Raw genomic sequence first — 13044 nt, forward strand, 5'->3', positions numbered from 1 at the left:
TATTTTTATTGGATATTGAGTCTTTTTTACTAATTTCTCTCTGGTGCAGCCCAGAGCAGGGATGATCTGGCATAAATGCTGGCCTAGCTAGAGGTACTCAGAAAGCAGTGTTGGTAGGTCAGTCTTGATTACTTTTCTGGCACCACATCCTACTACCTTAAGACCACAAGGAATAGGATGCTCTCCATCCTTTTGGGTCCCTTCCCTCAGAATGATTGCCAGCTCACCTTCTTAAGAGCTTGGTCTAACCTAACCATGTATTTCTCAGGGCTAAACTTTTTCTGTCTGTGCATGTGCAGAAGGAGGTGAAGATGCACTACAGCTGAATGTTAACTATGCAAATTCTGACTCTTTGGGTTTAAATCCCACCCATACCATCTATTAGCTGCATTACCTTGAAGAAATCATTTCACCACTCTAAGCCTCTGTTCTTGTCTTTAAACAAGGGATAACCAAAGAGCCTATTATAGAGGGCTGTTGTGAGACTTAAAGAGATAATCCAAGTGAAGCACTCAGCTTGGCACATTATAAAGACTTAACACATGTGAGCTGTTGTTATCATTATCTTTACTTTCATGGAGGAAGAGAGAGACTTCTGGAGCAGGCAGAGAAGCCCATAGTAGTGGTGACATAACCTAAATATTGGGGGAACTGTAAAACCACTATTTTGGGCCCTCGGGATAGGCTTTTCCTTGGGTGATTGCCATTAAGATCATGACCGAATTAAGCTGACTATTTAACAGACTCTTGGTAGGAGGGGTTTAGAGAGTAATGTTTCCAAGCAGAGAAAGGACTGGGCAGGGTTTGCTTACAAGGGATCCTAAATAGGAAGAGGCAGAGGTGACAGAGTGGATCAGCAGGCAGTGAGGCTAATTTCATTGGGGGGGGGGTGACAGAGGAGGATGAGTGTTGGGCCTTACTTCTTCCTTCCCCATCTACATTCCAGCAGTATCTGAAATATCTGAGGTTCTCTGAGAATGCTCTGCTTTCCTTCCTATGGCTTTTGAGCATACTCATCCTTTTTCATATGGCCAGTTCTTTGCTTACGCTGTGCTCTCATCCTGGAACAGCTTTGTACTCATCATTCACCTGGTTAACATTTATTAAGCCTTCCTTCCCCCAACCCCATCCTCAGGACTGAGTTTAATGCCTTGCTTTAATGTTCCCACAGTCCCCAGAAATTCTCATAGCATAACAAATGATCGCAGTGTGTTGTAGTATCAAGTACACCTGTTCCGTCTGCTACAGTAGCCATGAACCAGCCACATGTGGTTATTGAGCACTTGAAATGTGGCTAGTCTGAAGTAAGGTACATTGTGAATGTGACATACACATCAGAATTTGAAAACTTAGTATGAAAAAAAGAATGTAAAATACCTCATTAATGATTCTGCATATTGATTACATGATGAAATAATATTTTGGGTATGTTGGGTTAAATAAAATATATTGCAGTTAATTTCATCTGTTTTTATTTACTTTTCTAAGGGTGGATCATTGAAAATTTAAGATGACCAGTGCAGTTATTATATTTCTGTTGCACTATGCAGTCAGCTACATGAGGGCAGACACCTTGTCTGTTTTCTTTATCATGGTGTCTCTGCTGCCTGCCATAGCATAGTGCTCCCTAAGTATTTCTGAATAAGTGAATGAAGGAATTAATCTTGCATCTTGGCTTGCATTGAACCCTGGAACTTTGGCTGGAAGGTACATGGAATCATCTTGGATTTATTTTTCCATTCTCTGGGTGACAGTGTACTACATTAATATTACTGGATTTCATGTCTTTAATTTCACTAATGGCAGGAAGTTGTAGCTGTGACTAAGTGATGTTACATTGTTCCACTTACAGATTTGTAATATGTAAACCCTTCTCATGTCTGTTCAGAGAAATGATGTGAAGAGGAGGAAATAATTCCCCAAATGAGGGAAATTTAAAGTAAAAACTTAGCATGATGAGCACTGAGTAATGATGTATAGAATTACTGAATCACTATATTGTACACCTGAAACTAATATAACACTGTATGTTAACTATATGGGAATTAGAATTAAAAACTTAATAAAAAATATCTCAGAAAGAAAAAGCAGAGGTGGCAACAGGAGCCAGGACTTTGTGACTAAGAGGAACTATAATAGGGGCACCTGGGTGGCTCAGTTGGTTAAGCGTCTTCCTTTGGCTCAGGTCATGATCCCAGGGTCCTGGGATTGAGTCTTGGGATTAAGCCCAGCATTGGGCTTCCTGCTCAGTGGGGAGCCTACTTCTCTCTCTACCCCCCTATGCCCCCCCCCACTCGTGCTCTCTCTCTCTCTCTCTCAAATAAATAAATATTTTTTAAAAACCTGTTAAAAGGAATTGTAAAAGTTTTCTATTGCTACATAAAAAATTACTAGAAACATAACGGCTTAAATAAGTTTTTATCTCACAGTCTCTGTGGGTCAGAAATTTGGGCACAGCATTCCTAGATTCTCTGCTCAGGGTCTCACTGAGCTGAAATCAAGGTGTTTGGCCTGGGCTACATTTCTCATTGGGGCTGAGAGCCTCTTTTAATTTTATTCAGGTTGTTGGAAGAATTTGGTTTTCTTCTAATTGTTGTTGAGTGGAGACTGCTCTCAGTTCCTGGAGACTGCCCACTGTTCCTTGCCATGTGGCCCCCAAAGGCAGTTCACAAGATGAATGTTTGTTTTCTTCCAAGCCAGCTAGCATACGTCTCCCTGACTTCCACTCCCTCATCAGCCAGAGAACTCTCCTCCTTGCTTTTAAAGAGCTCATGCAATTAAGTCAGTCCCACCCAGATAATCACCTAAATCAACTGATTTGGGACCTTAATTACATTTGCAAACACTTTCATAGCAGTACCTAGATTAATGTTTTATTGAATAACTGGGAGAACATGTGTATGTACCAGTGACTGGGAACTCATCTTAGAATTCTGCCTACCACAGGACCTGAGAAGAGGTCTTCCATTGTCTCAGTGGGGACGAAATTATGAGCAGAAACTTTGAGTCTACAGATGGAGCCAATTCTTTCAGAGCTTGAGAAAGCCTATTTAGGAAGTAGCCAAAGGACTTGTGGAGGGAACACTGAAATAAGGAAATGGGAGCATCAGAAGGCATGTGAAGGCTAATATAAAATAACCCTCCCATTTTACATATGTGGAAATGGAGGCCCAGGGAGCAGCCAGCTCACGTTCCCTCTGTAGAACCTATTGGCAGTTGGCAGAGTTGGCAGATGGAGCATTTGAAATCTGGTGAGATTATAATCTTTCATCCAAACTAACTTTCTCACTTTTCCCATGACTACATTATTCTGAAACAATTTACCACTCCAAAAAACCTTTTTCTTTGAGTTTTAGAGAAACAAATTGACTTTGTTCATAACATTGAATACATCCTCTCATTCACATCTACCCTGAATGTACTGAACGTTAGGTCGTGAATTGTACCGGATTTCCCATTTTTCAGAAGCATGTTTTTCTTTAAATCAATTGTTTAAGAGATGAGGAACTTGGAAGAAGTGGCTTTATGTCTCAGTCAAGACAAAGTACAGTGATGGATTTATTTGAGAACAGGTTTTTAAGGGCAGGGACTTAGAGGACCTGGCAAGTGTGGGCAAGGAGTCTTGATAGTTTGGGATGGAAATAACCTTTGAGTCCCAAAGTTCTCTTGCTCTGACTCCTCAAAAAAGATCTGATGAGGAACTCAGAAGGGAATGTAATGTCATGGGGTCTCAAAAGAACATTAACCTCCATGACATTCTTAGGCCCAAAGTTTAAAAATGCATATATACAGTTTGTTCCTCCAGTGCTGACAGTATGTTATCAATGCGATGAGATGAGCAAGTATTATTTTTTGCAGAGGCAGAAAAAAAATAAAAATGGAATCTCTGGGGCCTGCCCGGCATGACTGAATTTAAAGACAGCTGCCTCCTGTGTTCCTTACCTTTGGATGTGGGCTGGGGCCTGTTTCAGATCCCTGTCAGATCAGCTTAGATAATTCATTGAAAATGTTTTCTTCTCATTGTTCCTGTTTCCAGGGGTTCAGGCACTGAGAATAATTTTTCTACTGCAAAATAATCAATAGCCTAACGGCAGCTGATTTTTCCCACTCACAACAGCAGTCAATTCTTAACTCTTCTGGGGATGTTTATCTAGTTGCCTGATGCTTCAGGCTACCTGCTTGATGACTTCAATTTGCTTCCGGCCTTTGGGGTCTTTACTCTCCTTATTACCACCTCCACCACAGGGTCACAAGAGGATAGAAGGTACTGGCACAAAATCAGTTCACTTTCTTGTTGTTTGAAGCTTTAAGGAAAGTTCAGGAAGAAGTTGGGGTAGAAACACACTATTGATTCTACCGGGCTATGGGGAATTAACTGTCACCTATCCCTTTCTCTTGTTTCCCTGTCTGCCCCATTCTTACATATAATTGAGAACTGACTTAGTGGTCCAGGAAACCCTCTGGGTTTGCAATATTAAATGGTGTCCACTCTGCCAACCCACAGAGTAAGTGTGACAGGCAGGTAAAAAACAAGAAGAGAACAAAGAACAACACAGAAAAGCCTCCAGGTGATCAGTGTAGGTTCATCCATCTAATTACCTTTTTTGTAGCCAAGTCAAAACAAACTGAAGGTGTTCTCCACCAACCAATGGTGAAATAGAACATCCATAAATTTCACCATTTATACAGATAGCTGGGGATCCTCTTCTGTTTATGTATTAACCTCTATTGTGAAACTGCCACAACTTCGGATTTCCCAATCCAAACTGAATAGGGATAGAAGTGCAGACTCTTGGTCACGTGCTAGTGAATGAATCTTTCATTACCAACATTACCTCCCTGTCCTTTCTTGGTGTCCCCATGGAGATGTAGAATCTAGAGGGAATAATAGCTATTCAACAGTTTAGGTGATTGAATATACCTGCTCCAAGGGCTAAGGCTACTGTGTGTCCTGTGTTTGTGGCCATGTTTCATGCACATAGGGGGACTGATAGGGAAAAAGAGTCCATCCAGAAGGACACCAGTGAGCAAGAGCCGTTGAGTCAAAAGAATAATTTTCATATTCTAAATGGACTACTTACTAGCTTATGATCTTGGGTAAGTTATTGACACATCTTGCTGGGAAACATGAAGTCTGGGAAGCTGAAGAATACCTATTCTGCATCTCCCACAAGGTTGTTGTGAAGAATAAATGGGATAATCATGTGAGCATTTCTAGCGAAACACCTGGCACTTAATGCGTATTCACTAAATGTTTGTAGATTCTGAATGATGGCTCTAAGGGGTCTGGCTTAAAGAGGCCCAGGAGCTCAATAAGTAGAGCTTAGGTGTACATTTTGGAGTAGATAAGTACATAAGGAATTAGTGGGGGAAGATACTGTCTTTATACTGTAAGAATTGAATATTCTAAGCCACATTCAGATTTCCATTTATCTCAATCTTCTGCCATATTTGCTAGGAAATAGGAGTATTTTTTCTAGGACTCAGATACTCGACTAAACCATTAAAGTACAGGCAGGGAGGAAAGAGCCTCTGATTCCTCACGTGTGTCCCAGGATAGGTCAAAAGTCCTAGTTACCAGCCCCCACCCCAAGCACAATTCACAGGAACACAAGCTTCATGAGAGGGGATTTGTGTGTGTGTGTGTGTGTGTGTGTGTGTGTGTGTGTGTTTCACTGCTGTATCTCTAGTACCTACAAAAATCCCTCACACAATACATGTGTTGAATGGATGAATGAGTGCTCATTCATTGTTCCTGATAGGACCTTGTAACCAACACCTATATATTGCTTTTTAGTGTAATTGTCATGGAATGAGAGTATGGAATCTAGAAAAGGCATTGTAATTTCAAAATTACAACCACAAAAAAAATTAGGTTTAGGTTTTCTAACTTAAAATAAGCTTAGGAAAAGAGAAGAAATATATGTTAATTGCCATAGGATTTCCTGGAAATAATTTTTTTACTGGAGCAGGATTTACTGTTATAGAGTTAGTGACAGTAAGACTAGCACTTTCTATCTTCTTATTGTTTAACATTTATGTAGTCCAATTCTGATACAGTGAAGCTCTCTATTAAAGCCATCCTTGGGGATTGGGGAAGCTTTGTTACAAACAGGACTCAGTTACTTTAAAATTCTTCATTGTCTTCTTTCTTCTTGGCCTCTGGTGAGTTTCTCGCAGTCCTTGGAAGATCCTTTTGACAAAGATCCTGATTCTGTGACTTGTGGGCATGTTGGTCCTGGACTGGCCAGATCCTGGCAAGCTGGTCCCAGACTCCAGTGAAAAAGTCTAAGAGGTTTCCTGTCAGAGACAGAGTTATCTGGTTTCCAAGTCTTCTTGTCTCTGGATCTTTGTGTCAACCTTTACTATTCTATTTCTTTGGATTTGCCTTGCCATCTAGCCTCTGGAGTCTTCTATTGATTACTTCCCTGGCTCTGATCTGTCATTTTATTCTGACTGGCGGTTTCCATGAACTCCCTTGAACTGGACTATTTTCTTGATGTGTTTCTATATTATGGCTCTATAATCTACCTTTATTTACAGCTATAATTTCATGCTTTTCTATAGCTCAGGGCCTGGTATCCTCATATTCTTGATGTTCCAAGTACTCCATAGTCCCAACAGAGGGGAAAATGCAAGGTGGAACCAGTCCAAATAAAAGAAAATTTTCAAAAGGAGTGAGGGCAGTTTCAACTAGTAATTTTACACCCTTCCTCTATTTATATAGGCAGGGACATGGTGTCCTCAATCCCTAGAAATCTTTTCCATGGGAATTCTGGTCTTGGAAGCTTCGTTCAATCTAGGTCATCTTAAAAATTAACTCTACCTTTTTAGAGATGCTGGTCCATCTCTGAGCAGAAATGGAGAGGACTAATGATTACCCAAGCCCTATTTTCTCTGACAAGAAGATAAAAGTTTCCTCCAGTCCTGCTGTGATGGTTAATTTTATGTGTCAACTTGACTGGGCCATTTGTGCCCAGATATTTGGTTAAACATTATTCTCAGTGTGTCTGTGAGGATATTTTGGATGATATCAACATTTGAATTGATAGACTAAGTAAAGCATATTTCCCTCCCTAATGTCAGTGGCCCTCATCTAATCAGCTGAAGGCCTGAATAGAATAGAAAGGCTGACCCCTGGGTAAGGGAGAACTCCTCCTGGCCAACTGCTTGAGCTGGACACTGGTCTTTTCTTGCTTTCATACTTAAACTGAAACACTGGTTCTTCTTGTGTCTCAAGTTTACCTAACTTTGGGCCTAGAACTTACAACATTGATCTTCCTGGTTCTCAGGACTTTGGACTTGGACTGGAACTATACCACTGGCTCTCCTAAGTTTCCAGCTCACTGACTCACCCTGAAGATCTTGGGACTTGACAGCCTCCATAGTCATGTGAGCAAATTTCTTATAATCTCTTTCTCTCTCTCTCATGCTATTGTTTCTGTTTCTTTGGAGAACCTTGTTAATACACCTTTCCTTCCACATTGCTCCATGAAGAGCAACAGAAAAGATAAAGTTCCAAGAAATCTTATTATATATTTTTGTTGTTGTTAAGGAGGCTCCACACCCAGTGTGGAGCCCAATGCGTGACTCAAACTCACAACCCTGAGATCAAGACCTGAGCTGAGATCAAGAGTTGTATGCTTAACTGAATAAGTCATATAGGTACCCCACCAGTCTTATTATTCTTGAGAAAATACTTCATATTAGGGTGAATTTGGAGGAAGGATGCTTTGTTAAGAATCAAGAGACCAAAATTGTAATCCTGACCCAATTTACTTGTGGCATGATTTTTGGTAAGTCATCACCCCTGTATTACTCCCATTTTACAGTGAGAAGAGCTACTGTAATGAATGTTCATCCTATACCTGTGATATAAGTATGCCATAAAATGTCAAACATCTCAATTATTGTTAATGAGCAATAATATCAACTCCCAACATTTTTTCCCCTTTAACCAAGAATAATTTGTTATAATTTTCCCAGATGCTATTTATACTAAGGGCAACATGAATCCCTTATTTTCTTTTGTGTCTTTTAAATAGAAATAGAGATACAATGTCTTCCAGTAAGAATTTTGTGTGTGTGAGGTTGCAACAATTCAACAAAATTATATGCAGGAAATTGGTGTCCAGATATTACTTAAAAAGTCTAGCCATACATAATCAAAAAGCCCTATGAATTATGGTATTTCATTTTATGGGATAGGATTTGATATTTTATTTCCAAGCTTGTTGTTGGAGACAAAAACAAGAATTAGGTGAACATGCCAATTGTTAAAACTGCTGCTTCTTAGTGCTCATACTACAGCTGATTTTATAGGCTCCTCCATTACTGACACCATTCTAAAAGGGTCAGTAGAAACAGATTTTGTCAAAATAGGAATCAAAGAGTTTTGTGAGTGGGAGACATAGGTAACTGACACCCTTTCCACAAAGAATGGCTAGAAGACCATTCTGGATGCATCAGCACCCCTGTACCTCTATGCAGACTGTACCCTCTACTTCCAATTGTTGAAACCCTCCCCACAGGCCATAGCCCAGTTTAAGTCCAGTCTCCTTAGGAAGCAGTCCCTGTCCACCAGAGCTCCCCTGTGATTCTGTCTACTCACATGATTTGTGTCCAACACTAATTTGGCACTTAGTAGTAGCAGAGATACCACAAGGTAATATGTTTGTCCTCTCCAACACTTCATGGCTTAGCTAAACACTTACAGCAAAATCTTGGACAGATTGCTGGACTTTTGAAATGAAGAATTTGGATCAGAGCTGTGATTTTCAATTTTTGTTTTGGTCGTGGAACCTTTCTTGCAAAAAAATCTGTAGGATTCCAATATACAATACAGAGACAGAAAAGGTGGTTTCTTTTTAAAAACAAGGCTATGGACTGAGAGTCTTCTGGGTACCAAACCAAACCAAACCAAACCAAACCAAACCAAAGCAATCCAAGCCAAACCAAAAAATAAAAAGCTTAGACCCCTTCTTAATGTTGGTTTGAGGTCCTTCTGTGGAATCCTACGAGCTCCATGAGAGAGAGTGAAAGCCACTGAACTAGATGATCCTAAAGACACTTTCTAGCCTCTGTAGTCTATACTTCTGTGCCAGTTTTGGCTGGATTGCAAGCTTCTTAAGGGCAGTGATTGTGTATGACATTGGATTTCTAGATTATATATTGCCTGTGGAGAGAAGGTGCTACCTTGAGATATGTGGGACAAGGAAAAGAGTGAGCTCCCTTGGAGTAAAATTTAATCTTCTGTTCAATAGTTTGAAGAAGTTTTTGCTTTTTTGCCTGGACTAAGGAGATGGAGGCAATAGTTACCACATTTTGACCTTGACCTTGAGTCTTTGAATTTGCCCTTTAGTAACCTTTCTTAAGTTTTGCCTTCTTAGGAACTCTACCCTTGGTAGCATTGGTAGACTGCTTGACTTACTGGGTGAAAATTATTCAAGTCTCCTTGGAATCCCATCTAATTCTATAATCTGAGAGATAGACCCTACCTCTTTTTGAAGAAAAGGAACGTGTGTGTGTGTGTGTGTGTGTGTGTGTGTGTGTATGCACATGTGTGTGCACATTTGTGAAGTTTTGTAAGTCCTGTTATGTTTTACCTTTTGAAGTACGGGGGTCAAAGCTTAACTAAGTAAGTTTGAAAATAGGAAAAAATGTCCTCAGATCTGAAAAAAGCTATGTTGATATTTTAGATCAAATAACAAAATTCTCTTTTCTAGGTCCCCTTTTATAACTTTCTCAAAACCATTTCATACCAAAGAACTCATCATTATGTGTCTAAAAATAGGTTGATTAATTACATTAACATAGTGACTATTACATACCCATGTTATTTGATGCTCTTTATTCTACATGTATAAAGTACAGAGGCTTACTTTCAGAGAGAATAAACTTTAGAAAAAGCCAACAAGAAAGTGTTTATGATCTCCGTTCTAGGTGCTGGGCTTAAATTAAATAAACTCGTTGACCTTTTGAAGTCCCTCAAATATCCATAGGTCCATTATTTTCTTCTTGCTATCAGAGGTTGTGACTTGTCATTCACTGTCAGCTTTAGTGATCAGTTTCATGTAAGTTTGAAACTAGAAGGGATACTCGAGCCCAAGCTCCTCATTCACTGTATGTAAACATAGGCCCAGAAAGATGGTGTGCTAGTTAATAGAAAAGCTAGGGCTAAATTTAGTAGTGTGTTGTATTCCTTAGTGACAAAAGCTTCTTGTCTCTCAACTTCTAAATTGAGCCAGTAGGGATATACATAGCCAAATGCAGGGGACCCTGAAGTGATCATTTGAATGAAAAGAAAGGTGGAGATGATTCATGTTCATGGCAGCCTCATCTTTAAAAAGTAGTCCCTTTCTGTAAAATATGGTAGGATTTTATGTGATAGGAAGAGGGAGGGAATGAATATTAATGGGTTATTGACTATGTGCTCAGCACTTTACGTGTATTATCCTGTGTAATACAACAAACCTACAAGGTAAGTATTTACTTGTAAATGAGAAAGCACTCCAAGCCTCAGAGAAGGAAAGTGACTGGCCTAGGTTTGTAGGTGGTGAGCAGAAGATCTGGGAATTGAACCAGCATCTGTCTGAATCTGCACACACATTCTTGTTAGCTACTATAGCATTCAGAATCCTGGCACCCCTGGGGAGGATAAGAAAACCATTATTCTTCCTACTCAAATGATTTCATTGTGATTCATTCATTAGCTGTACTTCCCTTTGCTTATGGGATGTGGATACTTTTGGTTTCTTATATAGTCATTAGAAAAGACAAGGATTCTGGGGTAAAATTGCCCATCAGCCTTGTCTTTCTCTCATTCTGCTGATTTCTCCTGGAGGAATATGCTTTTATCTGTCCTCATGCAAGATGTTTTACCAGGTGAAAAAAGCATTGCTTTGGATACTCTACTTCATCACCTGATAAATTGTCTTGGTATCTTTTGTAATTGAAGTTTTGGTTCATTGGTCCTTTCTCATCAACGAATTCTAATTACTTTTTTTTGGAGGGGTGGTGAAGTGGGAGGAGAACACATTTGTAATTTGATGGAAGAAAAATAACTAGCATCTAGTATTTGCATGTGCCAGGCATTGTGATGGGCATATTGTATCTATCTCAATCCTCACAACAATCTTTCAGAGTTACGTATTTACATTTGAGAGAAGAGGGAACTGAAATTTGAGAAGGCTAGGTAAATAGTGTGACTTTAAAAGGCAGAATTAGGATTCAAACCCAGATCTTTTTTAACTCTAAAATCCAAGGTCTATTCCACTATACTACTCAGCCTTCATTTAAAACATGGTTACTGCTTTCTGTAAGAGTCTAGATAAACTGAGAAATCTCAGTCTTGCTTAATTGTCTTTAAATTCTGGCTTACCCTCTTTGGAGTTTCCTCTAGAGTTGAATGAAGATAGTCTACCATTTTTCCCAGAAAGAAAAAGGGCAGAAAGCACAGCCCCTTCAGATGTGGAATTAAAAGTTATTTCCTGTTTCCTCCAGTCTGCCTGGATGAAAGGTCTGAGTATATCTCTCCTGCCTCTAGTTAAATCAAAGATAGACATCTGGGAATGGCTTCTTGGCTATGAAAGTCAGACAGTGTTTTTATTGTCATTTTAACTGCAAGCATGTCTTCCAACCTCCTGTTTCCAATTCCTGCACCTGCTAATTGGCTAATTTTGTTTTCAGTTTGATGACGCTTGTGTATTCTTAATTATGTTAATAGGGGCAAGCTATTTCAAATATTAACATTTAAAACATGTACTGAACACCAACAAAGTTTTTTAAAAAACAATAATTTATTTAGATAAAATTCACATAACATAAAACCATTAGAAAGTGAACAATTCAGTGGCAATCAATACATTTACAACGTTGGGCAAGTATCACCTGTATCTAGTTCTAAAACATTTCCATACAGTACATCATTAGTTTTTGATATCGTGTTCCATGATTTATGGTTTGAGTATAATACCCAGTGTATGCTGACTAACATAATAATAAAAAAAAATAAAAAATAAAACATTTCCATCATGACTGAGTAAAATCCCTAACTCACGAAGCAGTTCTTCCTCATTTGTACCTTCATCTCCAACTCTACCCCAGGCCCTAGCAACCACCAATCTGCATTTTGTCTCTTTGGATTTATCGATTCTGGATATTGCATATAAATGGAATCATACAGTAGATGACATTTTTTGTTTGGCTTCTTTCATTTAGCATAATGTTTTCAAAGTTCATCGACATTGTAGCATTTATTGGGACTTCATTGCTTTTTATAGCTGAGTAATATTCCATTCCCTTATATATACTACAATTTCTTTATCCATAAATCCACTGATAGACATTTGGGCCATTTCCACTTTTTGGCTATGGTGAATGTTGCTGCTATGAACATGTGTGTACATATACTTGCTTGAGGACCCGTTTTTAATTATTCAGGGTATATACCAAAGAGTGGAATGCGGGTGCATATTACAATTCTATCTAGTTAGCACTTGCTATTGTCCTTTTTTTTTAATTTTAGAGAGAGAGAGAGAGTGCACAAGTTTGTGAGAGGGGGAGGGGTAGAGGAAGAGGGCAAGAAAAGGGGAGAGAAGCAGACTCCCCACTGAGCGTGGAGCCCAACGTGAGGCTCAGTCTCACAACACTGAGATCATGACCTCAGTGGAAATCAAGAGTCAGATGTTTAACCAACTGAGCCACCCAGGTGCTCCCGTCCTTTTTCTTTCAATTATAAACTATCCTAGTAGCTGTGAAGTTCCAGATTGTGGTTTTGATTTTTGTTTCCCTGATGACTAATGATGTTAAGCATCTTATTATGTGCTTGTTGACCATTTGTATATCTTCTTTGGAGAAGTGTATACTTAAGATTTTTCTCATTTTTAATTGGGTTCTTATCTTTTTGTTGTTGAGTTGCAAAAGTTCTTTATATAATCTGGATACTAAGCCCTTATTAGATATCTAACGTGTAAAACATTTCTATGATTCTATAGTTTATCTTTTCAATTTCTTGATAATGTCATTTGATGCATATGTCTTTCT

This window comes from Ursus arctos, chromosome X (assembly GCF_023065955.2).
Source record: "Ursus arctos isolate Adak ecotype North America chromosome X, UrsArc2.0, whole genome shotgun sequence".
NCBI lineage: Eukaryota > Metazoa > Chordata > Mammalia > Carnivora > Ursidae > Ursus > Ursus arctos.